At 39.1% G+C, this 26,026-nt stretch overlaps 1 protein-coding gene across 1 annotated transcript in view; it reads right to left on the bottom strand.

Annotated features, from left to right (window-relative positions):
• Positions 1 to 26,026, bottom strand: part of Ccdc178 (coiled-coil domain containing 178) — a 293,005-nt gene that overhangs the window by 80,081 nt on the left and 186,898 nt on the right. The window lies entirely within an intron of this gene.

Below are 26,026 nucleotides of genomic sequence, written 5' to 3' on the forward strand. Positions count from 1 at the left end.
TTTTGTTTGTCGATTTTGGCACATTGAGGACTCTAGCAGGTGAGGGAGTAACTGAGTACCAAGATGACAACTGCAACCCTAAGTTATGGGATGCTATTTCCTAGAGTTTATACAACCAAAGCTGGTTAAGCATATGGAGGGAGGGCTCTGTGTGTCTCTTCACTCTGTACGGATGGGCTTTTGCACAAGCAGCATTTCGAGTCTGTCCATAACCCCACAAAGTAACAAAATCCTTGCTCACATTGATCATGAGGAAATAAAAACTCAGAAGGAGACAAAAATATCTTTAAAAGCTGAAAAGAAATTTCAGAACCGTTGCAATGAACAGCTCCTCCTAAAGCCGTTTTCACTGTTTAGACTCAGCCTGCACAGTTGTGAAGTGACAGCACAGGATGCTGCTGGCCTCTCGTAAGGTGATTCTTGCATGGTTTTAGGAAAGGAGGGTCTTAAAGGTTCTTAGAGACTAGACCTACCTGTCATTCACATGTAGAGAGACGTATTACTGACTATATATATGTAAGCTTATATTCACAATGGTACTTAAGTGACCTCTTCATCGGCGACTTGAGTGTCCCTTCCAAGAAGAAGTACATAATTTTCATCCCAAGCCTGAGTGATGTCAAGAACTGAAGCACAGCATGGCAGCGACAAGACCTAGCTTCAAAGGGACGTCCGCCTACCAGAGTAATGCACACATGCCTTGAGGACTGCATAGACACTCTGCAAATATTAGCAGGAGCACTATGACTGACGGAAGTGGGCTGCTAGTGTTCTGCATGAAAGGTTTGTGAAGCCATCTGGTGTCTGGACGTCAGTCTGAGAAGTGCAGCTTTGATCCGTAAGGAGACTCGCTGATACAGTCCAAACACCACGATGGCTGTGCTCCCAGACTTAGTCCAAAAGCCCAAAGAAGCCCCTGTAAGCTAGATCACCGGGGCAGTGGGGAAGACGTGTCACTATTTCACTGAGGAAGCTTGCGTTTTCCAGCAGTTCAGATCTCTGAAGGGTCCCTCTGTGGTCCAAGGGGCCAACATAGAGATGCTGCGTGATAATTCCTGGATTCTTCTTTGTGATGAACAAATTGAGAATGTGTTCTAAGAAAGGAAAATAACTCCCAAATGAGCATTTCTATGGGGGTAAGACCAATGCCTAATAGAAAAGTTAAATTCTGTCAGAGTTTACTGACAATACATTAGATGTCAGCAGAGGCAGAAAGTAAGTGATGGGAATATCTGCCTGCAGAGATTAAGAAGTTAGAATAAAAACCACCTAAAACCAATAACATAAATACACACAGTAGCCCTTAATGCAGTAAAATGCCCAATGTTTCAAAAACATATTCTGTAGATTAATAATTTTAAATATAATTTGATTTAAAAGATTATTTGGATTTAAAAAATTTTATGGTTGTACTTTTCTGAAACCACTCTGCTGGTACACAAAGTGATAAAGACTTCAAAAATGACATTAAAACAGGATTTTAATTTAACATCTGATTTCAACATACCATTTGTATTCTGAAACCTAGCATCACGCCAGGAATTCCTCGACAGAAATAGATTCACTCAAACCTGATGTTTTCCTTGTCCATTATATATACTTATTTCAGATTTTTGATTTTTAGCAAAAATACACCCCTTCCCATTGTTATTCCCCACATGGGATGGTTCAACTTGAAATGACTCTAAATTGCACTTGGCACTTCCAATCAAACAAGAATGGGACTGGGCATGTAGCTCAGGAGGCTGAGTGGCTATGGATGGCTCCAAAGCCCTGGCTTCCAGCCCTTGAAGTGAAAATAAACAAAGAAAAAAAAAACAGCATGGTCCCATTGCCTGTAACCTCAGCCCTTTGAAGTTGGAGATAGAAGGAACAGAAATTCCAGGCAACCTTGCTTGTATAGGAGTTTGAATACTGTCCGAGGTACGTGAGATCTTCTCTCACTGAAAAAAAGAGGGAAGGACGGAGGGGATGGGGAGCCAAAGGGGGGCGGGAAGGGAGAGAGACAGAATAATCAGAGGATAATCATTATGTATTTTATGTGAAAGAAGTCTGGCCTTATTTTACACTTTTCCATCTCCTGGCTTGGTGAGTGTTTTCTACCATTTACCATACAGATCCCTGCCTTCAGGAGTCCATCCAGTCAATGCAGGGGAGGAGGGCACTATCTGCAGGGAAGGAGGGCACTATCTGCAGGGAAGGAGGGCACTATCTGCAGCGAAGGAGGGCACTATCTGCTCATCATCTTGACTTAATTCATGGGGACCTACTCTGCGAGAAGGGAGTGGATGCTTTCCATAGGAGTAGAGCAGAGAAATACCTTTCCTGTCCACACATTCTTTTGATACTCACTACCTATATTTGAAATGCAAATTGTGTCAGCCCCTGGATTTTACCCTTGTCCACATGGATGGTGATGAGATGAACAGGTTCCCAAATTCCAGGCAGAATCCTTGAGTACCGTGTGCAAGAAGTGGGGTCTGGCTAAAAATAAGTCATGCTCTTTAATACCACAAACTTCCTGATCATTTTTCCTGAGGTGACTATTACATGTGGATTGCATCCTGTGATGTGGGCATGGCTAGTGGTCTAAACAATCAGCTAACTAACTTGGGTGAGGAATATGTTGTCATTGTGATTGGGGCAAGAAACTATTCCTGTTCAAAATGAGCCTCACAAGCTACCCTCTGAGAGATGGGAGAAACCTGCAAGGTGACGGGCCTGGGCTGAATTAGGATTAATTCAGAGATATTTAATGAAAGTGAGAAGATGAAGGAATGTAAAGGGTACTGGTTCTGTATTTAGAACTGCAGGGTAAGAAGAAAAAAGAAAGTTGGGCCTAAAGATATAGATTTGGTGATCAAGCAGAGTCATCACTGATGGAACTTAAACTCAGAATAATTAATAAAAAATCATTAATGATGAATTAAGGATTGATTTATCCAATGTATAGACCACTATCTGCAGTACAATCCAAGTTTCATTAAAGAGAAATGAGAGTTGTTCATCTCACAAACTAAGCTATTTTTTAAACTAGTTTACAGATTTTTATGAATTCCTTTTCCCCATGTCTTTCTATACCTGATTTTCTATTTGTTATAGAACTTAACTTTATTTTATGAGTGTGTATGTATGTATGTATGTGTGTGTGTGTGTGTGTGTGTGTGTGTGTGTGTGTGTGCACCATATGTTGCTAGTGCCTGTGGTAGTCAGAAGACAGCATCAGATTCCTTGGAACTGGAGTTACAGGAGGCTGTGAGCTCCCAGGTAGGTTCTGAAAATCAAACTCAGGATCTCTGCAAAAGCAGCAAGTACACTTAATTGCTGAGCCATCTCTCCAGCCTTGTTTTTAGATTTCTACTGAAAAATGCATTTTAATACTATATGTGGAAAAAAGAAAAAAACTTTTGATATCATCAATTAAGAAAACAGACTAAAACATATTATTTATTCAGTAATGTGATAATAATCATTGAATATTGAAAAGACTGGCCTAGAGGACCGTGAGGTGTTTCTGACTTTGAAATCATCTGCTGAACGGAGTCAGGCTTTATTTCAATAAAACATTCAACGGCATGGACCTTATAGGCAGTTATTTTATTTATTTGACTTTTGAGATTGAACCTCATAAAAATGAAGCTTTTTATTCCTGTTTCAAAGGCTTGTTATAAATACTGATTGCAACACTGTTTATGAAGCATTCAGAAGAATAATGCCACATAAAGCACTGTTGTGTTAAATCTGGAAAGACTCCTGTGAATCAGCCAGCCCAGGGTTTTCTAAACTGTGGGTTACAACTTATTGAGAACAACAATCTTAATCTAGTAGGTCTTAACTAGCATTTAAAATAAAATTATAACGAGGAAAAGATAATAGAAAATGGGATGTTGTAAACGAAGACCTAAAATTGTGAGCTCAAACACTATAGGGCAAGAGTGATAAGTTTGGTGGGCGGTTGCTAAGGACATGAAAGCCAGAGCCACTATGAATAGAGCCTCACATCCACTAGGCAGGTTAAAGCTAAAGGCAATAACAAGTGTTGAAAAGGTGGAGAATTGACACCTGATGATAACATTAAAATAAGATAGGCACTTAGGAGAAAAGTGAGACAACAAAGTTAAAGTTACACTAATAGCACTCAGCCCACTAACTGCACATACCACAGAAATTAAGACATTGTATGCAACATCCTAAACGTTGACAGCAGCATTAGTCAGAGAAGTTAGGAAGCAAGGGCAGTCCAAATGTCCATCAACTCATGAACAGATCAATGAACTATGATCTATCTACACCATGGAACACTTTATGGGTATGAAAAATGAATGGAGTGCTAAAATCAGACAATGTGGATGAACACTGAACACAGTGTGTTAAGTTGAGGGTGATTGACAACCCAGGATATAAACCACAGCTCATAATGGCCATGGTCAATATATGAGGGATTTGCAGCCTAGGAGTCACCAAAACTGTTAATGAAAAAAAAATATATAAAGTTAAAATGCTAGAGGTCATAAATAGTAAATCATAGAATAATATGAGAAAGAGATGGTCATGTAGATGTTACAAAGGAAAAAATAGTAATGATTCTAGTTTCACAGAAATATGTAACTATTCTCCAGGCAGAGTTCCTCAAAGTGTCTTCTAAATCTTTCATAGCTTAAGCAAAGGTATTATTAGTAAGGAAAGATGTCAGAAAATGTGTAGAAAGTGTAATATTTCTTTGAAAATTCTTACAGATTTGGCTTTTCTTATAGTTTGATAAACTAATTCGCATATTCTTGAGGTACATAGCACATAGTTGAATGTTTTAGCTTCCCTGTTATTCGTTTTTATCACTTATGCAATGAATAAAATAATGATTTATAAGCCACACAACTGTGAAGGTAAAAATCTAGTCATGCATAAGTAACACTTAGAGGCTATGTCAACAGTTCATCATAAAATATGGTGCTTATAATTCTAATATAATCCAAAAGCAAAATGTAACCAATTCCCCCCTTGTGCTCAAATGCACATCTTCCTCTTCCAGTGTCATCTGTATTCTGTTGTGAGGTTGACAGCTGTGTACACGGTAGCCTAGCTCACCACTTTGCCAAACAGGAAGCTAGGTTCTATCCAAAACCCACCAGTAAACTCCAGTATGTGTCTAAGTGATGTCTTCTCTGATGTAAAAACACATTCAGGCTAAACATACATTCAGGTGTTAAAGAAGAAAAATGCTTCAGACATCGAAAATGCACGGAAAACATTCTACTATGTCATCTCCAAGTCACAAATCATTCTGCATTACCTCAAAGCAACTGTTCCCCAGGGGCACCCTTCACTTTCCTCACATTGTACTGTGCAAGTATAATCCACCACCTTCACCTGAAGCACCTGAGAACTTTCTAAGTAGAGTGTTTGTAGTTCAAATCTAGCAGGTCCACCTGTCTTCAAGGATGACTTTCTTTACAACATGTTATTGTCGTGTATAAGTGTAAGACTTTTTTTTGACTTGCCTTATTCAGCTTCCAGTCTTTGATCTTATTTTTCTCCACATTGTTTAGCTCCATTGCATGATACCAGCACCCCTTTCTCAAAGCATGTGTAGTTGAGTACTTACTCAATGTTCTCCCATATTTCAGCATAAAATGTCCAACTTTTTTTTTCTAAAATGTGTTTTTTCTTTTCTCAGTACAGATGAAGCTGAGGATGTTGCTCAGTGGTAGAATACTTACTTAGTATTTTCAAGGATCCAAGTTTGATCCCTAACATGATGATGATGATGATGAGGAGGAGGAGGAGGAGGAGGAGGAGGAGGATGAGGAGGAGAAGGAGGAGATGGAGGAGGATGAACAAGGAAGAGAAGAATCAGTATAGATATCTAATACTGTGAGAAGTCTGTGATGAGTTATAAGGGACACTGAGCTTCTTTAATGTTGACAGACATTACTGGTAGACAAAAAGTGAATCAACTAATGAGTTGCTTGGTTGATAGTTGAAATTTTAGGGAAACTCACATTATTATCTTGATAAGTTTAGTCATTTTTGAGTTTCCATATATTATCAATTAAAAGTACTTGCCTCAGAGTTCTTCCAGAATATTGGGGGAGCATTCGATTGTTAGTAGTTTTGTGTAATGCCTCTGATGCAAATACTATATTGTCTGAACTTTTACTGTCCCAAAAGCCTGCAGTTTACTTCTTCATACACAAGTGAGTGTTGATTAAGTAAATAAATAATTTTGGGTATTCAAGGTATTTCACAAAAGTTTGTATTTTCTTTATTAATAATTGATTCATTTCTAAAGTCTAGCTTCAGGACTAATATATTCTTGCAAAGGTTTGAAATCTGGTGCAGTTAAAAATGTGCTCCCACTATAAGTGGACCGTGAGTTTGACAAGTAACACAGCATTGTTAGGTGAGGGCTGACTTCAAACTGCCTCATAATATAGAGTTGACAACTTGAATTCTCTGACCAAAACCATTCTATAGACAGGTAGTGGAAACTTTACAAATGTAGAATAGTTTTCTCAAAATGAGTTTACTCAGTTTTCATGTACTTGGAAAATGCAGAAAGATTAGTAGCTTTACTTCTAAAAATAAAGCAAACAAAGAAAATGAGGAAACTTCAAACTTTTCAGTGACTAGACAGCTAAACAAGTGATGTGAAATAGCCTCTTGTTTTATACATATTTGTGATATTTCTGTTGGAGACAAACTTTATGCAGTGCTAAATAATTTATGTGCTTCAAAGTGTAGAAACTGACACATTCAGTTAACATGTTTTCTAGTCCTCTAAGATATTAAAATATTCCAACAGTTGTTATTGACATTATGGCTTTAGTATAAAGGGTCCCCCACAAGCTTGTTTGTTGAATAATTGGTCTCTCACAGGGGATAGTGTTGGGATGTGATAAAATCCTTAGGAGATGGAGCCTGGCTGGAAGAAGGAAGTAATTGAAATATACCTGTGATGGACACACCTGGTACCCAGTTATGCACTTTTCCCTTCCTCTCTCCCCCTCCTGTCTAGTCTTTCGTGACAGGAGTTACCTTTCTTTGGAATTCTCTTATCCACTAGATTGAATGAAACTTCTGAAAATGTGAGCTAAATGAACCTTCATTTCCAGTGATATCAAGTATTCTGTCACAGCATGAGAAAGATAACTAAAACACACCAATAACATCAATTTTAAAGGCACAGCTCTGCATTTAAAAAACTTACTCTTCTGTAATTTAGGTCTATACTATCAATTCTTATGTTTCCCATGTGGTTTTTCTTTAACTACAAAGTAGACAAACCCCTGAATTCTTTCATTATAGCTTTTATTGCTAAACTATGGACATCAACAGGTAAAAGGGAAAATTTAATAATCAGTCAATTGTCTTGTGTAGCTAGTTGTTCTGAATTGCAGTTTATCCTTCTAGATGGAAAAAGGAAGGTCCTAAGACTCGGGCAGCTCAGGAGGTTTTGAGTAGCAAAACCCCTCCTCTAGGTTATAGAAGTGTCACCTGATTGCAGGAGAGGAAGCAGTCTTCAGTGGGGCTGCTTGCAAATTGCTGTGGGGAGCTCCAGGAATGCTGTGTTCGTGATGCTTGGTGGGTGTTTTGGGATGCAGCTGCATTTGAGTCACCTTGCTCATGGCAAGTCATTTCCAATATTTGCTGCATCACCACAGTAAGCAATGATGGGATTGTTTCTCTGGCTTAATGTCAATACTATATTTGGGATGAACAGATGTCTGTGTCACACATCAATTTTACTGTGTTAAAATATAATAATCTCTCCAATTTCAATGCAAACATATTGTCCTAGTTCATCTTTGATTGATGTGGTAAAAGGCCACAATGAAAGGCAACTTGAGGAGGATAAGATTTATTTCAGATTACAACTTATAGTCTATCATTGAGGGAAGTCAGGACAGGAACTGAAGGCAGGGACTGAAGCTGGGATCATAGAGGAGTGGTGCTTAGTGGTTTGTTCTCTATGGCTTGCTCAGCTTGCTTTTGTATGTACCTCAGGACCAGTTCACCAGTGATGGCACTGTCCACAGGAGGAAGGGTCCTTCCACATCAACCGCCAATCAAGAAAATGTTCTACAGAATTGACTACAGGCTAACCAGATGGAGACATTTTCTAGATTGAGGTTCCCTCTTCCTTGACTGAGGTTTTTCTTTGTTTTGGTTTGTTTGTTTGTTTGTTTGTTTGTTTACTTGCTTTGAGTTTTGTTCTGGAGAGAGAGAGAGATGCAGGTGTGTGGGGAAGATCTAAGAGGAGACGAGGGAAACGTGATCAAGATATATTGTATAAGTCAAAGATTAACTAAAAAGGGAGAAAATCTGAAGAAAACTGTTTCCAATACTTTATTAAAATGGCTTCAATATTCCTTGTGAAACCACAAACTTACTCAAGTATTTAACCATTCATTTTATTTCTATAATTGTCAGATGGACAAGGAACGCTCATAAGCATCTTCACAAAGTGATTTTATTTAAAGTATATAGCAAACACACAGGTAACATGGTTATGTACTCAAAGGACTAATCAAATAAAAAATATGGTGTAGATCAGTGGCTCTCAAGCATCCTAATTTTGCAAACCCTTAATACAGATCCTCATGTTGTGGTGGCTGCCCCCAACAATAAAACTATTTTTGTTCCTACTTCATAGGTGTAATTTTGCTACTACTATGAATAATAATGTGAATATATGATATGCCGAGGGACTTAGGCAATCCCTGTGAGAGAATCACCCTGCCTTCCTGCAAGGGATTGTGAACCACAGCAGGTAGAGAACCTCTGGTGTAGATGAACCACAGATTGTGAGAAATCAACACCAGTGATCTGAGTCTTTCTAAAGGTTTAACAGCTGCAATGGCAAGTTGCTATAATGTGTTACACATTATGTGTCTAAGTACATAATGTGTTTTATAGGGTTTTGGAAAAACCACCACTGATTCAAGTCAGATATTGGTATACATTTCACCCAGTTCTTTCTTGCACAGGGAGAAGAAACGTGATGAAGAGGCATGATGGAAGCCGTAGAGACATGGTAAAAAAGGGTAATTGGACTTTGCTTTGACTTTTATTACAAAACTCTTGAGATGATTGTCATTGTACACAATAATCTTGCAGTATCTGAATTGATGACATTCATTCAAAGGTAAAAGAATATTTATAACACAAAAAAGCAACTCCTAACCTTAAAACGCAGGGAACACTGGAAGAAGGGGCAGAAAATGTAAGAGCTAGAGAGTTACAGCACCTGCTGCTAGATAGCATCTTCTAGACATGACAGGGACTCTGTGCCCATGAAATTCTCACAAGGTTGCCTAAATAAGACCTGCATAATGACAACACAAATAAACATGCCATTATAGGCAGGGACTATTTTATAAGACTTCACCCCTAGATAAATAGCTAGTGGCAATCAGAGGCTGGAGAGAGAGAGAGAGAGAGAGAGAGAGAGAGAGAGAGAGAGAGAGAGAGAGAGAGAGAGAGAGAGAGAGAGAGAGAGAGAGAGAGAGAGAGAGAGACAGAGAGAGAGAGAGACAGAGACAGAGACAGAGAGAGACAGAGAGAGACAGAGAGAGACAGAGAGAGACAGAGAGAGACAGAGAGAGACAGAGAGACAGAGACAGAGGCAGAGAGACACAGAGAGACAGTCAGTTTTCTTTGGAACAGGCTTCCCTGATTAATTATCCAGTCCCAAATGCCCAACCCTAAACACATGCACATGAAAGCAATACTAAAAGGTTCACTAGGTTGTGTGTATATGCTTGCATAAATATAAGCACAAGTGTATATTCCCATACCATTAATGACTATAGAAGAAAAGTTCATGTACTTGAGAGAGTATGGGCAGCATTGGAGGAGTAGGGGCGGGGGAAGGAGAACTGGAAATGATGTAAGTACAGTATTTGTGTTCCTCCCATGGATCCATATTTCCATATTCTCTACTTAACATGGCATTTGCTGTTGAATGAAGCAGTGAAGATTGAGACTAAACCTGATCAAGTGGGTTATGACACTCACAAGAAACCAAGTAAGAAGCAAGATCTGGCAATGGAATGGAAAGCTAGAGACAAGGTTAAACTCAGAAATCTATAAGGCATCAAAGACAAAGGGAATAGACTGAACATTTAAAATAATCTGATTAATAAATATAAATGCAAGAGAAAATTGACACCAATGTACAGAGACATATTACAAGGGTAGAACAGAAGTTATTATCAACATGGAAACATATGTATGGAAAGCCAACTTCAAGTCAATTAAGGAAGGGGATTGAAAAATAAATGGCTGCACCAAAGGTGATGGAGGAAAGGTAGTGTGTGCTCCATCATTATTTGCTTAATTATAATCAATTATTGAATGAGGGGGGATTACCCAGTGAGCCATAAATGTTCTGGAGTTCTGTGGCTTCTGCACAAATCATTGGTGAACTACTGATGGAAATACACTGGCCAAGGGAGAAAGAGCAAGGAGGAGGATGAGTCAGCCACAGAGACATTTGCAGGCCAACCAGACAGCATCCCATGTACAAAGGCACAAGAACAGAAGGGCTATAAGTCTGCATTAAGGTCACGAAAGAAATCTTTGCTGTACTGCAAAGGCAGTAAATTGGAAAGGGTGAAACAGTGATTTACATATTTCTGAAGGTTGTCTGAACTAGACTGGCATGATGATGGCACCAGTTGAGATGCCAGCATGGACAGGGGAAATCCACAAGGTGCCCCTCCCAGATGTAGAGCTGCAGGTGGTCTGTGGCTACTGGGAGGGAAGAGGATCAGCTCTTTCCAGGGATGAGCACCTGCCTAAGTTGTCCAGTCACAAAAGATCAACCATGAGCACATGTGCATATGGACAACACTAAGTGGACTTATTAGGCTGTATACACAGACGTATTTGTGCATGGGTATACATATATGAAACAATAATCAAAGAAACCAAGAGTATGGGAGAGAGGAGGGACTCAGGAGAAGTTGGAGAGAATAGTTGAGATAGGAGTGCTGTACATGCAGTAGTCATGTAAAGAGTCTCAAAAACATGTAAAGAGATGAGAGCAAAGTTCTGTGACTTGCTTACTTGGTTATTAACAAAGACACTGAAAGTAATCAGTAAGTGTTGGCCACCTGAGATGCACAGGCACTAGGAAATGCTGCTATGGTTTCCAGAAGAGCAAGGAAGATGAGGTATAATCTGTCTTTATTTCAGTAGGGTTTTGTGTGTGTGTGTGTGTGTGTGTGTGTGTGTGTGTGTGTGTGTGTGCGTGTGTGCACACATGTGCATTAGTGTGTATGTGTGTGTGTGTGTGTGTGTGTGTGTGCACAGAGAAGCCAGAGCTCAATATATCTTTATTAATTGTTCTCCTTAAATTTTGAGACATGGCTTCTCAATTAAGCTGAAGCTCTTGCATTTTGTTGGGAGGACCAGTCAGTGAGCTCCTACGACCCACTTGTCGCAGTTCCCATCTGTAGTGCTGTGGTCACAGATGCGTGCTCCTGTAGTTGGTGTTTACATGGGTGCTGAGGATCAGAACCCAGCTCTTCATGTTTGTGTGGCAAGTATTTTGTCAACTGAGCTATCTCCTTGGCTTCCAGGAAAGCTGCCAGAATTAAATAATAACCAAAATTGTGATGATATTGTAAAACTTACCAACAATTCACTGGGTTCTCTAAAAGACTGCTGCAAGGATTTGAGGAAAAAAATCCTTCTCTTCTTGTTTAGTTCCTCTTAGTTAGGATGTTTGTTTCTAGTTCAAATAGCATCCTTTTAGAAGCAGCTTGGTCTTTTGGTGTACTTCAAAAGCTGCATTCATTTGTAATTAGGTGATTTAGCAGCATTTTAAGGACATGGTTTAATAGCAAGAAAATATAAATAATTTAAAAGAAATATGAAAAATAATATCTTGAAACTTTAAAATAAAATATGACTCTAAAAATTAACTTGAAGGGAATGTCCACAGAGATACACTTTGTAAAGTGAAAAGCTTCATTTTGATCGTGGTCACAGATAATAGCAAAGAGAGTCAGCCCTCTATACCCCCATTTATGTGGATTCAACTAACTGTGAATTAAAAATCATCAGAAAAAAATCACACATCAACTGAACATATCCAGATTATTGTTGTATCTGTCATTCTGTAAATAAAATCTTTAATGAGAATTTACATGGCATTCCCATTATATTACACCTAGCACAGGTACTTAAAGTACTTAAGAGCACTTTATATAGAGGATTTGAACATCTGCAGATTTGGGAATCCATGGTGCAGTGGATAATGGTATTAGTCCCATGTGGATATCAAGAAGTGACTGGAACAGTCACTATGCTAGCTAATCCCACATTATTTAACATCGCTGCACCACAGTTAGAGAGAAATTAGAACTGGAGGGAAGGCCGTCGGAGGACTCATCAAGAGTCACATAGAGCCAGGATTCCACCTTGAACCTGTTTTGTGTAACTGAAAGAAAACTAAGTTCACTTAACTCTTACATGTTCTCTGTGGCATCTTCAGAGAAAACAGAAGATCATTTTTGTTTGTTTGTTTGCTTGTTGTTGTTGTTTTGTTTTGTTTTCAACACGGGGTTTCTATGTGTAGCCCTGGCTGTCTTAGAACTCACTCTGTAAACTGGATGTCCTAGAACTCTGTAGACCAGCCTGGCCTTGAACTCAGAGATCCATCTGCCTTTGTCTCCTGAGTTCTGGGATTAAAAGGGTATGCCATTAAATTGTGAAATCTCTATTGTGAAGTTTTGTTGATTCCTTCACCATTGATTCAAAGTTCTAACTGATAAAATGATTTATTTTTAAATGTGACATGGTGGATACACCTTATCTTCAAATAAAGATAAAATAATTGCTACAAAGAGCACTCTTGTCTCAAACTGTGTCATTTAAAAAGGACTCCACAATGATGACTAAGCTTACATTCTGTAATTACAACTATATGTTTCCTTTATATCTATGGAAAATGAGGATGATTATATTTAAAATCGATGCTATGGATATTTCGAATTTTGCATATTTTTTTCTGCACCTTGCTAGTCCCACAAAGCTTCAAAATTCAGTGAAATATTTTGAATACCTATTCTCAGCCAAAAAATACTGCTAACATCTAGTATCTAGATTTACAGACAGACAGACGGACAAGTGGGAAGAAATAATCGTGATTCAAAGATAATGCATATGAGGTCACAAGGTAGGAATCATATGTACCAGTCCTTGTAAAGGGTATATAATACTCCACTATATGACACTTCTATTGTGTTTATACAATTCCAAATAAAATATATCAAATTTGCTGACCTTTCCTTCTTTATAAACAATATTATAACCAACATAATTATATCCTACACCTTGTAGACTTTTCCAGACTTACAAATTCCTAGACGTGCAAATGCTGTCTCAGTGAGTAGGCATGTTCATTTTGTTAGATGTCCTGCTGGGAACAATCACATAGTAACTGCAAGAAATATTTGCCGGGCACTTCTCTGGGTACTAGAGTAATGGTTATGACTAAGTAGCATTTCCCTTCCAATTGCACTTACATTTAGTTGGCAGAAATAGACCATGAACAAATGAAAATAAGCTAAAATATAAGTTTCCATATTAAAGAAAATCAAATCAAGTGACATGATAATGTGTAGACAAGAGAAAGATTCGTATAAGGGTCTCTGGGGAGCTATTCTGAGGAAGTAACTTTAAAGTTACAGTGAAATGTTAAGAAGCCAACAGGGAGAACTGTGGGGGGAATTATCCCCCTGGAATAATGTGACCACTTACCTCCCCTTATTAAAAATGAGCGAGGCCAAGCATCGAAGAACGTCTCATGGCTAAAACAGAGTGAGGCAAAGACGAAGGATGTAAAAGGGAGGAGATGGAATACACAGCCATGTGGCTATGCCAGGAAGTGTAGTTCAGTTCTGAATATGGTGGTGAATTACCACTATCTGTGGTTTTCCCCCTTTAGCTATAATCTGCGTACACCAGAAACAAATTACTAAGTATTCTGGTGCATGCCTGCAATCCCAAAAACAGGAAGCTGGAAGAAGGAGAACTAGACTTTCAGGTCAGCATGGGTTACACTCTAAAACCTGTCTCCAAACCAACTAATCAACTTACCACCAACCAACCAATCAACTGACTAACCAACCAACCAACCCACTCACCCATCCATCCACCAACCAAGCAACCATCCATCCATCCATCCATCCATCCAACCAGCCAGCCAGCCAGCCAGCTGTACACAAACCACACATGTTCAGCCCATTGACTTTGCAGCACCCCTGACTTCTGTAAGGTTAGCTGTAGTAACTCACGTCTCATGGATACCAAAACCTGTGAATGCTGAAGTTCCTTATTTAAAGTTGCATAAAAATCTATGCAAAGTCTTCACTTTATTATATCTAATCTATGTAAACGCCCTGAAAATTGATGTTATACTGAACCGTTTGGGCAGCAACTGAAATTAAAAAGGCCATATGCTCAGTGTACGTAGGTACATAAGCTCCATTTCTTGCACCTTTTTCATATCTTGCCATGCTTGTAATTGCGGTTCGTAGGCAGTACAGCTAGGTAGGACGACTTAATTGCTTCCCTCCCTCAGCAGCTTGCATAGCATTTTCTAGAACCATGGAAGCTAGACCTCAGAAAGAGGCTTTCAGGTCGGAACCAGCTTTAGCCATCAGCGTAGTGTGCTTTAAGAGTATACTACCTTCACTAGGAGCTCTCCTTCAACCTCTGAGAGCAGCCAAGGGTACATCCACAATCTATATTGTTGGAGGAGTCATTTACTCTGGCAAACCTTCAAAGGGAGGTCTTTTGGGTCTGTTACTTGGACTTTTGTTAGTAAACAGTTCTTGTGGGGGGTATTGTCAGCCCACATGGCTTGGCTTCCTTTTAGATATTATGTGTGTGTGTGTGCATGCGTGCATACTTACATGTGTTATATATAATTTCAGGTAAGTATAAAATAATATGATTCCTCGAGTATTTATAAAACAACCTGGGTGTTATTTGTCCCTTGTCCTTTGTCCCTTTTGACCTCTGTCTCTTCTCCACAGTCGGAGCTCTCTCTCTATTATTCCATTTTCCACTTAGTATCACCAATATCCATTTAGTCTCTTCTAACACCCCTATTCTACCTCATGGTCCCTTTATACTTTCATTGTTTCTGTGGTTACTGCATATTGCATAGTCACACTTGAGGATTTGGAAATAGGAGCTACAGATCAGAGGGAACATGTGTCATTTTTCTTTCTGGTTCTGGGTTACCTCACTCAATATAATATTCTTTAGGTCTGCTTACTTGAAAATTTCATTTTTCTTTACTGCTGAATAGTATTCCATTGCACATACACACCACATTTTCATTATTCATTCATCTGTCAAAAGACATTTAGGTTGTTCTATTTCCTGGCTATTGTGAAAGGGGCTCAACTATCAGTGGAGTAGGATGTCAAGTTCTTCAGGTACATGTCAAGGGTTGCTCCATCTGGGTAGACACCTTACACCCACAGATGAGTGTAGCTACCATCCCTCGTCAAAGAAGCTTGTTTTTAAATCAAGTGGATATTATCATGGAAAATTACAACTGGACATTGGATAGAACAATAATGGACCCTGGGGATCCCAGGCATAACAAATGTATCTACAACATAGACAACTCTATGTCTACTGCTTAGGGAACACCACGGAGGAGTGGATGGAAAGACTGTGAGATCCAGAATACCAAGAAGTTTGCTGTGGAACAGTTGCTCCTGGAAATGGCTGATAAACAAGAATGTGCACACAAACACACACACACACACACACACACACTCACACACACACATGGGACAAACATAATCAGAGAAAAAGAGGCTATGAACCTGAGAGAGAGTCGTGGGAGGGATTCCACAGAGAGCAGCTAGGAAAGGCTGGAGGGAAGAAAAGGACAGGGGTATCACTTGGGTCTGTTTCAACTAAAACCATTTAAATAACAATAAGAATAAATTCTGAAAAAGGAGCCTTATCTCTGGCAAGAAAGAGCATTTTGTGTTGTAACCAGCATAGTCTAGTAGAGAAGGAATTTGGAGAAGTGGTTGCCTTCGTGCCATATTTTAGTGATAGGTTAGCAAGGAAGGCTTTACTTTAAAATCAGTGCAACTATGTTTTTCCATTGTTTTTCCCAAATGCCTCCATGCTCTGCAGAGATCTTATGCATGTGGAATATTTGTCAGCAGCCTACACAGTCAACACTGATTATTAAACTAAGTACCATCCCTCCCAGGAACCTTTGATCCACAAGTCATCTACTGTGTGTGTGTGTGTGTGTGTGTGTGTGTGTGTGTGTGTGTGTGTGTGTGTGTGTACACTCATGACAACTCACCACGGACAACCTGCTTCATTCCTAGAAGCCCGAGCTCAGCATCCTCATCATCACATTCCTGTGGAAGCATGGCTTTTTGTTGTGTGGGACTGTCCTCTCTCCCCCTTTCTGTCTCTTCCCTGTTCTTTTAATGATGCATACCTTAAATCTTTATCCTCTGTAGCAATCTTTGTGGGACTAAGTAATCTCCTTTGAAAAATTCTCCTGTGGTCTGAGGAATTGTAAGCTTCTTTGGTGAAAAAAAAAAAAGTGTCTTCTGCTTGGACTTCTGAACGTTGATTAGAATCACTTCCTATTTACTGTAACAGCTCCACCTTAGAAATGATTTTATCATGTGAGCCTAATTGCTTAATCATAACCATGCTTGAAATCATAGAAATAACAGTCTTTATAATTGAAATAATTTTGCATTTATAGAGAGACAATAATAAATCCTACATAGGTAATTGGCTGGGTGGTACAGAGGAAAGGAATTTAAGAGAACCTGTGAAAGAATAGGGCTGGAGTCCATCCAAAGGGCTGGGCTTGCACCCCAGTCCTGTCTCCCATTTGCAAGCAGAAAAAGGGTGTAAAGGCCCAACAGGTGCCTGCTGTGGGCTAAGTTTTGTCGGGCTCTACTTTACGTTCCTATATTTCAGCATCGCGCCAGTACCTCAGAATGCCTCTCGATTTTGAGAAAGTGTCTTTGTAGAAGTTTAAAAGTCTTAGAAAATGGGGCTATTGGCATAAGGTCTAACCCAAGATAATGGATGTTCTTATTTGAATAGAAAATGTCTGGGTCTGGTGACCCTACTCCCTCTGATGACCTGAGTTGAATTCCTGGAATCCACATGGTAGAATAAGAAAACCTACTATCACAAGTTTTGGGTGTACAGACACACACACACACACAAACACACACACACACACACACACACACACACACACACACGCACACACACACACACACAATGAAAAAAAGAGACAAAATTTGTATGTCTGGGACATTTGAAGTCATAAAAATTGTTTTCCTGTGTTTTGCATTTCTGGATTTTAATGTTTATTCATTTTTTTTAATCAAATAAGAAACAACTTTACTTGAAGTGGATTAATTTGTCCCTCAAAATCGACAAGAACTGACTAGAACATTTAGAAAGAGTCAACCCTGATGACACCCTAACTTCAGATGTTTGACTTCTGACACAGTGACACAGTAACTTTCTGTTGTTTAAAATGCTTAGTCTTGGGGCTATTTGTTGCTACAGCTCTAGCAAACTAATACAGATAATACTAATGATGGTGCCTGCTGATCATCAGCTTCAAAGGGTTTAGACTCACAGTGGAAACTAACGTCTGGGCATGCCAGTGCAAGAGGTGCTAGGTTAATTGAATAGGGTTGGGAAGGGCCATCGTCACTATAGAGGCAGCAGTCTCGGAGCTGGGGTCCTGAATTCAGTAAGATGAAGCATTTGTCCTCTCTGCTTTCTGACTGTAGACACAATGTGACCAGGTGCTTTGAACCTTTGAGCTCATGGGTTCCCTGTTATGATGCAGTGGACCTCAAGTTGGAGGTACCATAAACCAGTTGCTTTCTTAGGGCGCCTTTGTCATGTTTTTTGTCACAGCTATGAGTGTGAGTAAAGTATATAATGCAGACTCCTATATTAAAAAAGAGGAAAAAGTAAACATCCCCAGATATTTCATAGATTTTCTAGTGAATTAGGAGAATAAGAGTGATTTAAGATAATAAGGGTGATAATCCTATTTGTAATTAACAAAGCGTTTATGATACAGTGCATGCTGTGCTCTGTGTCCTGCTTAGCATGGTGACCACTACACAGGATGGCAGCTGGTATTAGCTACTTCTAGTTATTTTCTCACCTTTGTTGCAATGGACAGACATGAAACGAAAATATATAACAATAAAGAGAGAGAGCTACAAATGTAGGAAGAAAAAAGGAAATATTTCACCAAAGGGAGAGGATAGAAACATTGCAGGGAGTAGAAGGAAAAATTTGACCGAGAGTTCTAGCAGGAGACAGCAGCAAGGAGACAGAGAATGGTGTAAGATCATCGGGGAGAACTCAGGAAAGAATTTATGGATTTATTTAATCAACTCTGTCATATGATACCTACATTTTTTGTTTTAATTTCCATGTGAGCCTGTGGCTTATGTCATATTTATGCTATGCTATAACTGTTTTAACAATATTAATAATAGCACATACCATAAAGCCACTCATATCATCCTGCGGACTGTTTTTATTTCCTTTTTGTTTTGCTTTCTGAGTTACTGACACATTATTGCATCAAACATATGTAGGGTCAATCCATGCTGGATGGTTATTAGAAATCATGAGAACGAAAGTCATTACACTGCACTTCAGTTTTGACAGTAAAATTTCAGCAACATTATCACAAATCCTCATGCATTAGTGCAATGATCCTTACTACAGTTTCATATTAGAATCAAAAGACTGCTGTTGCATGCTTCATACAAAGAGTCAAGCAAGCCAAATTCTTTGCTGCTTTTATAGATAACAGTTCTCCCCTCTTTCTGTGTACACCATGCAAACACTGGCTTTGTTTTACTTTCCCCAGTAATCTTTGAGGATATTGTGTATAGCCTGTTAAAAATAATATAATTCAGGATTAAATAAAATAGTATAATGGTAATTTTTATCTGATCAAATTTAAAAACTCTAAATGCTGTATTCACTGTATTACTACATTTCATTTATTCAAATAAAGCATTAGGCAAGGGTTGTCATTGTACCTGATTACATATCATCTGTCTATCAGCTATGTATCATCTATCTCTCTCTCTCTCTCTATCTAATCTCTATATCTATCTATCTGCTATCTATCTATCTATCTATCTATCTATCTATCTATCTATCTATCTATCTATCTATCATCTTCCTACCTATCATTGTCCATTCATCTGTCTTTCGTCTATTATCTTTCTACCCATCTGTCATTTATCTTTCAATAAGTGTTTACTCCAAAGGGATAGAAAAGGATTTTAGAAATAATATGTTTCATATTCAAGATACCTCTGATAGGAAAGCTGTGACAGAAATCCTTCAGCTGAAAAAGAAAAACATTTCTAATATTTCTGCATATAATATTTTATCCTACCCATCAACACATTCAAATGTTAAAGCTACACTGTTTGGTTTTGTAACCATCTTATCTACGTCTAACATATACTAAATACACTTAAAACCAACAGAAAAAAAAGCATTTTTAGTTAGTGCTCATCAAATGAGACTCAGACCTCAAAAACAAAAAAACAAGTATCTTTTTCTTTACTGAGAGATGATTATACAGAAAATCATGGACCATCAGTAACTAACTTTGCCACTATTTATGTAAAATAAATTTTTCTTGTAATTCTGAGCTGGGTTAAAATCTTACTCAGTGGGGTAAAATTGAAGCTATTGTGGGGTTGTATTATTAGGGCTGCTTGTGAGGTAAGAATTTTAAATAACTATCCTGGGGTGGTCTGGTGTACTGTGCACTGGATGTGCTTGCATTTGAAATAATATGTGAATATGCAGACAGAATAAGCTAACTGAAAGTGAATTTAGATCTCCTTGCCAGAAGAGACAGAACTTTGGCTAAATGGCTTCATAACTACATTGTTTATAGCAAATGATAGATGTTTGTGTTGATGGAACTCACCCATTGTTTTGAAGCCAGGGTGGATGTTACAAGTGACAATTTTCCAGTACTTTGGGTTTCCACCAATTTTTCTTTACACAAGGTAATCAGGTTCCTTTTCATAATAATTTCATTAACTTGGTATGGATTACTTATGTCTGAACTCAAATAGTGGCATCAATACCAGTTTTGAGTATCTTTCTCTGTTTACATATAGCTAAATATTTGTGATGTTAAACTCTGTAGGAAAAATGACAGACTAAAAATATTTAGCATGCGAACATTTGTTTGTGAGATGTGGCTCTATAGTTTTGAAGAGAGATGATCATAAGGGCAACTGTAAACATACCTTAGATTCTGTCAGAAGTCAGTCATAAAGTTTAACCCCTTCCCACTGATGCAAGTGTGGACTCTGAGATCTCCATGTTTCTCCCGTGAGGTTTGGACAATGGAAAAGAGTTGTGGGTGTAATAAGCAGAGGGCCACCTGGCTACCACCTGCCTCAGTCATTGCAAGCTGCGACCTGGGCGGAGCTCTTCAGATAGACGGCAAACAGTAGGGATGTAATTGATGATTCTTGAAGAATGCAAACTCTAGAGGAACAAATATGTGAGCATGTGTTCAAAGACAGATCTCAAAGTGGTGTGTATGTGAGTGTGTGTGTGGGGGTGTGTGTGTGTGTGCATGTGTGCATATGCTTGTGTTCTGAGAAACAGAACGAGACCCTGTAAGGGTCTTTGGTTGGCTGTTTTAAGCAAAAACTATATAAAGAGTTGCAGTTTTCCTTCAGAAGGAATGTGTCTCCATCTGTAGTGAAACAAACACCTAGCAAAGCAACTTTTAACAACCACAGGGAGGGCTACACTGAGCCATATCTGATGGTTGATAAAAGACAGAGGAAAGTGGAGCAATCTATAGTTGATGCAATGTTACCTAGAATTAGAGATGGAAAGCTACCTAATGAAATATGACAATGTAGACTGAATAGCAAAAATGTGTGTATTTTCCCTTGGAGGGAGTAAGAGAGGCAGATGAAAAAAAAAAAAAAAAAAACCCGGAATTTCTGTTGCACCTGACAGGGAGTCAGCATGGCTCTAATCTCAGAGCAGGGATGAGGTGGGCTGTTCTGGGCCACCTAACATCTCCTTGTTGGATGCTGGTTGAGTGATAATTTTTTTTGAGTAATTCAATGAATAAACGAATGCTGTTTGTATTCTGTCCCTCAGAGACCATTTCCACTGATCTCAGAATCAGTTCCCTTGTGACCACATTACTTAAAAGGGATGCTCTCATGTAAAAACTGCCAGAATAACAATGCTCATTAAACAAACAAACAAACAAACACAATCCCAGCATATTGTTAACCACAGTCTACTGGATACAACACTCAAACCTAAGTCACCACTGTGTCCTAAACTCTTATCTGCACACCTATTAAGTCTTGGAGGCCCCAGCCCCTTGCACGATGACTCATCTGCAAAATTATTTTGTAAGGGGAGAGGATTTACTTAAGAATGTTTCTAGTTGATAAGATTAAAAATTATAATTATGATGCTGATTCTCATCCTACGGACACTGAATCACTTCTAATGAAATGGGTGGTTCTCTGTCCTAAAAAAGACCATAGGCAAGGGAAAGACCAAACAGACAAAGTCACAGAGAACTAGGACCAATACAACTTTCATCTCAGCTGCACACTACAGCCATGTGACTTTTGTATGGTTCAGGATGAGATGTCAATGGCATCGCTATTCTACGGTTGTGAAGTAAGGGTGGATGGCACACAGACTCAGCTGTGTTTCAGTCCATCTCCCTCTGCACTGGTGACCTTAGTAGAGACACAGGCCCACTTCTGTGTCTCACGTGGGACATGATGACAATGGTAACAGGAAAGGATCTAGGATGGGAGAGCATCAAAAAGATAACAGTTGCCAAATTCATAGTACATAGTTTCACCACCACAAGCACAGGCACACATGCATGCGTGTGTGTACACACACATATACACACATGCATACATGCAAACACGTGCACACACAGGTATAAGTGTATGTACATGCACCAATACATGGGGATGCTTCCCAGACATACTCTTCATTATTTTCTTCTTTTACAAACACTAAGATTTTCTGTGGGAAGGGGTTACACTTTATGAATGGCTTCTGACCAAATTAAAAATACTTTTAAAACAGGTTTTGGAAGCAATTTTGTTGTCAGCCATCAGATCTTACCACTGTTTGCACAACAGCTTAACTTACCTTTCTTTGTTGGCTAAAGAAATACAGATGCCACTTGTAACAAAGGCATATAGTTTCCTGGAAATATTAATGCAGATTTAAAGAGAAAATACAAAAATGTACTTGAAATCTACCTAAGAAGGTGATGGAAATATACTGATTCACATAGAAACAAAACCCGCTTTTCAGTTTTATTTTTCTTCATTTATTTCTAGTTTTAGCTTTAATTTTGACATCTGAGAAGTTTTATATTGGATTCGATTCTATCGTTACCCATGAATGGGGCAAATAAGAATTTTGCATAATTGCTTTTGCCTCTTTCTGAGGTTTAAAGGGGAAAAGACCCATCACTGAAAATTTGAAAAGCCCTGGGGTATCAAGAAACATATCCAAATAAACAGACATAATATCACCATCGAGAGCAATGCTGTAGTGTTCTAACATTTGAAATGTCTCTGTGCAAAATTATGATAAGGAAGGGAACATTATCTTTAATTTGATTTACTCTTTCATCAGGCTTTGCTATGTTTGGTCTACAAGTACAAAGAAGTATAAAAATATGAAATCTTTGTAGGGAAAATAGTATCCCTTAAGTATAATAATTATTAAAATATAATTGTTTATCATGACAAGAACAATTTAGGTTCAGAGGGAAGGAAATTCATAAGAAAACAGGAAAAGGTTATATAAAATTCACATGGTTAACCGTTGCTTTCCTGTACCCCAAACTAGGCTGAGTAGAGGACTAAATTCCAAATACATAGGAAAGGCTGTGATATCAAAGAAATGGGCTAAAGTATTAAAGGATTGTCTTGCTTCTGATGGTCAGGCTCCATCCTGTGAGTGGTGCATTAGGCGCTAATGACATACGATTTCTCACTGACAGGTTAACAGCGTCAATACGGCCTCTCTGTCCATCGCAGCAAATTGATCCTACATGACACTGACAAGGGCAGCCTGCACTTAACGACCTCCATTGCTGAAGGATGGGAATGAAAAATGGCTGAAAGTACAAATAAATCTTGAAAGTTTCCGGAAACAGGTGTGCTGAAAGTGATCCGTTTGAAGGATCACAAATGGAAGTCAGTGCCTAGCAGTGGCCCTGCCTGCCTGTTTCAATCAAAGTCTGGCTCCTTGTGTCCTGTACCAAGAGTTGCTTTAATTCAATCGAAGGGATGAAAAGAATGTTCTCACTATGGTAACAGGATGCTACTTGTCTTAGTTAGGGGTTCTGTTGATGTGATAAAACAACATGAGCAAAAGCAACATGGGAAGAAAAGGGCTCACTTCACCTTTGAGTTAAGATCCTCCACCTGGGGAATCAGGGCAAGAGCTCAAACAAGGCAGGAAGCTGGAGGCAGGAACTGAGGCAGAGGCCATGGAAGAGTATTAGTTTCTGGCTTTATCATCATGGCTTGCTCAGAGTACTTTCTTACAGCACCCAGGACCGACCACCAGCTCACTGAAACAACTAAACAGGGCTCCCAGGGCTCCCAGAGACGGAAGTGGCCAACATAGGGCCTGCAGGATTAGCAGCAGGTCCTCTGCATATATGTTATGACTGTTTGGTGTTTTGTGGGTCTTCTAACAGTGGGAGCAGACGTGTCTCTGGTCTTTTGTCTTAGGACTCTACCTCCTTGAGGATTGCCTCAAGCCCTCAATTTGAGGGATTTCACCTTGTCTTGATGTATTGTGTTTTGTATTGTTTGGCTGTTGTCTCTTGGAGGTCTGTTCTGTTCTGAGGAGGAAACAGAAGGGGAGAGGATCTCGGGGGAGAGGAGGTGGTAAGGAGCTGGCAGGAGTGAAGGGAGGAAACTGCGGTCAGGATGTATTATATGAGAGAAAAATTCATTTTTAACAAAAAGGGGAAAAAAGGGAAATAAACGGTGAGGAAAAGGATAAAAATAAGGGAAAAACCAAAGAAAAGGTGAGTAGGATGACATAGGAGGAGTTACAGGAGTAGGAATTTACTTTTTGTCTGTTTGACTTTTTTTTTTTTTCAAGACAGGGTTTCTCTGCGTAGCCCTGGCTGTCCTGGACCTGCTTTGTAGACCAGGCTGGCCTCAAACTCATAGTGATGCACCTGCCTCTGCCTCCCGAGTGCTGGGCTTATAGACGTGCGCCACCACTCCCGAATCTGTATGACTTTTTAAATTCTGTATTTTACTTATGATTATTGATGTTGAATGACTCTTTATGCCCTTACTCACCATAAGTATATTTAATTGCAGAGATGGCAAAGCCCTTTGTTATTTTTTTAGTTGATAAAACAGCATCCTTCTAAAGAAATCTTTCCAAAGAGGTTCTTCACTCATCATTCTAAAGCTATCCTTCTATCATAATGTTCTACTTGTAGGTTTCTAGGACCCTCTGGATCCTTCTACTTTGCCATTCTCCCATGTTCTCTCATCTAGAGTCCCAATAGGATGTCCTCCCCTCTGTCCCAGTTTCCTGGTAAGTGAAAGCTTTCGTGGGACATGCCCCTTGGGCTAGTATGCAGATATAAGTGAGTATATACCATTTAAGTCTTTTTGCTTCTGGGTTAACTCACTCATTATGATCATTTCTAGCTCAATCCATTTATCCACAAATTTCAGGAATTCCTTGTTTTTAATAGCTGAATAATATTCCATAGTGTATATGTACCACAGTTTCTTTATCCATTCTTCTACTTAGGCTGTTTCCATGATCTGGCTATTATGAATAAGGCTGCTATGAACATGGTTGAGCAAATTTTCTTATTGTGTGCTGGAGCATCTTCTGGGTATATTCCAAGGAGTAGAATAGCTGGGTCTTGAGGAAGCCCTATTCCCAGTTTTCTGAGATAGCACCAGATAGATTTCCAAAGTGGCTGTAGTAGTTTGCATTCCCACCAGCAATGAAGGAGTGTTCCAGGGGTTCCACTCAAACTAAGGCACCAGCCAAGGACAATACAGGCGGTAAACTTTAAACCCCTACCCAGATCTAGCCAATGGTCAGAACAGTCTTCACACTTGAGTGGAGAGTGGGATATGACTTTCTCATGTACTCTGGTGCCTCACATTTGACCATGTCCCCTGGCGGGGGAGACCTGGTGGCACTCAGAGGAAGGACAGCAGGTTACCAAGAAGAGACTTGATACCCTATGAGCATATACAGGGGGAGGTAATCTCCCTCAGGAACAGTCATAGGGGAGGGGAATAAGGGGAAAAGGGGAGGGAGGGAAGAATGGGAGGACACAAGGGATGGGATAACCATTGAGATGTAACAAGAATAAATTAATAATAATAAAAAAGATATTTTTCTAAAGAGAATCTTTCTAAAGAGGTCCTGTCAAAGATGTTCTTCAAAGCATCATTCTAAATAGCACAATCAAGAGATGTCCTTCTAAAGACCATTGCTCCAAAGAGGTCTAAAATGTCCTTCAACCTCTTTCTTTCCACTGAACATACTTTTAAAGAGCACCTTTCTAAGGAGCCTACTTCTAATGAACATGCTTCTAAAGAGGCCCCTATAGAGAGGATCTTTCTTTGTCTCAGTACATACAGAAGCTTTAATACTAATCCTACTGAATGTATGAGAAACAGGAACATTTACAAGGAGCACATGGATGAATACAGTATAGTTCATATCTTCCTTTTGTTTTAAGAATAACTCATTGTGATTTATCTTTTACTTTAACTCTAATCTATTACCTTGTTAGGTGTATTTTAATTTATAGATGAGAAAGGTGAGATTCAAAAGGGTAAATAACCTACAAGGGATCCTTTCAATACTGCCTGATGAGACTTTTACTCCAGCTCTAGCC

This window comes from Acomys russatus, chromosome 20 (assembly GCF_903995435.1).
Source record: "Acomys russatus chromosome 20, mAcoRus1.1, whole genome shotgun sequence".
NCBI lineage: Eukaryota > Metazoa > Chordata > Mammalia > Rodentia > Muridae > Acomys > Acomys russatus.